The 3,253-nt window shown below is 38.7% G+C and overlaps 1 long non-coding RNA gene across 2 annotated transcripts; it reads left to right on the forward strand.

Moving 5' to 3' along the window:
• The first annotated feature begins 591 nt into the window (after positions 1-591).
• Positions 592-2,943, forward strand: LOC122971008. 2 transcript variants are annotated; one of them, XR_006399382.1, is made up of 2 exons: positions 592-1,072; positions 2,175-2,943. It is a non-coding gene; the product is annotated as an uncharacterized LOC122971008 (long non-coding RNA). The 2 variants fall into 2 exon arrangements; XR_006399387.1 differs by having other exon boundaries at positions 592-1,043.
• The last annotated feature ends 310 nt before the right edge of the window (positions 2,944-3,253 follow it).

A 3,253-nucleotide genomic window follows, 5' to 3' on the forward strand; every position in this document is an offset into this window, starting at 1 on the left:
CTTTACAATCTAAAAATCTATGCCACCATCCATGCCATTCAAAGGTACATTTGGAAAGTTTAAGTAGTTATGGATCATGTATAAGATTTAAAGGAGTGGAGAGATTTGAGGTAGTTTGGAACTTTAACAATAAAGCTTTTTAGATGAATATCATAAGATGGTTATTTCTCCTTGCCAGTAAGGAAGTCCATTGTGATACAGAGAGCAGTTATGAGTATGACATTTATCAAAGCGTAGTGCACTTTGATGATAGTTGCTGAAGTAATGATGGGACAGTGTGACAATACAGAATGTCTCTGTAATCAAATGCAAACATAAAAGTTGAATGAATAACAGTGTTACAGTTGAGAAAAGACAGACAACCTTTATACAGAAAGCCTATTTTGATTTTCAAGCTTATGGCATGGATGGAAATGTCAGATGACCAGGCGTTTGGCTGGTCTACCACTTTGGTCCTCACCAGGTCACTCCTAACATCCAACACTCCCCACTTTAATCTCTCTGGTCTATCCAAATAGAAGTAATATCTGAATAATTTATCATCTTCATACAGACCCAGAACCAGTTTAACTGATCCATGACACACTGCAGCCACTCAATCTGAATAACGAATAAATGATGTAGATAAAAATCCATTTATAATCCAACCAGACATGGTCAGGTTTTAAATGTGCTGTTCAACATTAGCCTATTATGTTCTAATCAATCGGTGTGTTTACATTCACTGTAACCTCGGTTAGTGTAAATTCTTTTGTACATGCAGCAGGTCAGTAATCAGATTTTTCCACTAAACCCAACCTTATTCTGGAAGCATGGCTCACTGATTTGAACTGTATACATGAGAGCAGACATCACGTCACTATGTAAAAGTGCTGGCGCCAAATTGGAATAATTGGTGGCAACATGCCTAAAAGCTGCTATGTTGCATTTGGCATATCAAACAACCAGTTTACGATTTCCTTTACTTCCTCAAAGAGCAAAGGACAGTAAAAGAAGAGATCTGGAGCTTCAGGCCAGAGAGGATGAAAATGGTGAACTGTGGGGTACGTCTGTGGCAAACACTTCATCACAGGTTAGGTAATGATGCTAAAGTCAACAGTTTTAGTGTTAAAAGTCAAAGTAGTGAATGTTGATGCTGCATTGAAAGGGCAGTACATAGAAAAGCCAAGGAAATCCCAATTTAATGTTAGCCTGTAATAGCTAGCTTGCTAGCACTGGCTGCAGCAAGCTAGCTTTTCCCTGTGTCTGAATTTAACAATTTAATGAATTTCACAAATATTTAAATGTTCAGTTCTGGAAACCAACTTATTTAGACTTCTACAGGCTGCTTTGTGTTAGTTTCAGTTTTAGTGGGACTTATTTTAAATACAAGGACGCAACGCTTCATGTAATGATCTATGCTTTCATCCAGGATGGAGAGCATGTAGAGTAAAAAAAGACAATTGTGTTTTTTATGACTGTATGACAACTGTTGTAGAGGTGTAATGCTAAATTGGGGAAACCAATTTCATTCTCCTCAGCTGTACCAGCTGTACTGTACTTTGTGTGTTCAGAGCTCAACATCAAATGTTAGCATGCTAGCACGCTTAACTAAGATGGTGAACATGGTAAACGTTATACCTGCAGGACAAGTACGACATCACCCCAGACCTAAAGACTGTAGTTTGTTAAGTATGGTAGAGCGGAATATGTAATCTTTTTCATTTTAGATAGGCTTTCAGGTTCACTTCATTCACTCCATTTTTTTAGTCTTGATCACATCTCTGTTAACATCTTTTCTTTCACTGATGCTCTGTATGGCAGCCTGGCAGCCTAATTCTTCAGGTACTACCAAGCAACGAAAAACACCAACAAACCAGACAAGTCTAGACAATGATGTAGAAAGCAGGGATTTCAAAACACTGTGCTTGATTCAATAAAACTGGAGACAATGAAGATGGGAAGGAGGATAATTAAAATGCAATGATTGCCATGGTCTAGCCTTCTAGTTTCTATTTGTTCTGGGGGTTTGTTGTGTTCACCCTGTTCAAATAAAATCAAAGCATTTTTTTTCTCTTAAGAGTGAAAAAGTTCATCTATGACTATCAACTGCACTACAGAAGTTATCTTCTCTTTCACACAACACACAGCAACACTATATCTCATGATGCCTTGTTTGGCTGTTTGTTATCCAGACCTCCCAAGTTACAGGCTCCTTCTCAAGTCCAAGCCTCAGAGTCGTGGAGGAGCAGCTTTGCAGTGTTTGCAGAGCAGGATGCACCACAGACAACAATGCAGCCTCCAGGACTCTCTCACACACACATTCCTGTGGGCCTGGTGGTGGTGGGACTTAACCTCTGGAGCTCAGCATGCTTTGTCTACTCCCCCTCACCACCACCACCTCTATGCCTCCCAACTACAGGCTACCCCCACCTTTTTTTTTTTTTTTTTACCAAGCGCTCACTTACACAACAAGCTTTTCTCACACCAGAACATGAAGACTTCTTTAATCAAGTCCATTAAGAGTCAGGAGCAAGATTTATGTCACAAAGGATATGTTGTTTAATGGGTGAGTGAATGCAAATGATATGTGATTCCTTGATTTCATCAATATGAGCCATGCAATATATATTAAAAGCCAATCCATTTGCAGTCATTTATATTAATGATACCACTTTCAGATTACTACAGGGTAATGGGGGCAAAAAAAGTGTACATTCCCATGAATGATGAGCCCACCACTGTCGACCTAAATTGCATTACAGAGCCAGTAATGATCTGTGTTGTTATTATGTAAACTGTGGTGAATCAGTTATTCATTCAATACGGTCCCTAATTGAATAATTAGATTCTTGTCTGTGTAAAGATATGCATGTTTGTCTCCCTCCTGTGCTAGGAAGAGGCAACAGATGGAGCATGTTATGTAATCATATTGAAATAAATTAAAATCACAGATTATCCTGAGAGACGTGTAACAACGTGACACGCTTATACTTATCAAACTGAAGGTGATAAATACTTTCAGTCCTTTTGGATAACAGTATCTACCACAGATGACAATGACAGAGGGCTTGCTGTGTTTTTCATATGGAGAAAGACAACAGAGACTGCTGCAGAGAGTAATGACAGTATCACATCTCATCCATCCAGGTTTTCCACATACGCATTTCCTGTATGGAAACAGGCTATCTACAGGGATGGAATTGTGGGTACACTCATGTAAAATCAGTTTTCAGACGTTTTATTTGTGGAATACATTTTACCAATTTTTTTG

The sequence above is a fragment of the Thunnus albacares genome, chromosome 2 (genome assembly GCF_914725855.1).
Source record: "Thunnus albacares chromosome 2, fThuAlb1.1, whole genome shotgun sequence".
In the NCBI taxonomy this organism is placed as follows: domain Eukaryota; kingdom Metazoa; phylum Chordata; class Actinopteri; order Scombriformes; family Scombridae; genus Thunnus; species Thunnus albacares.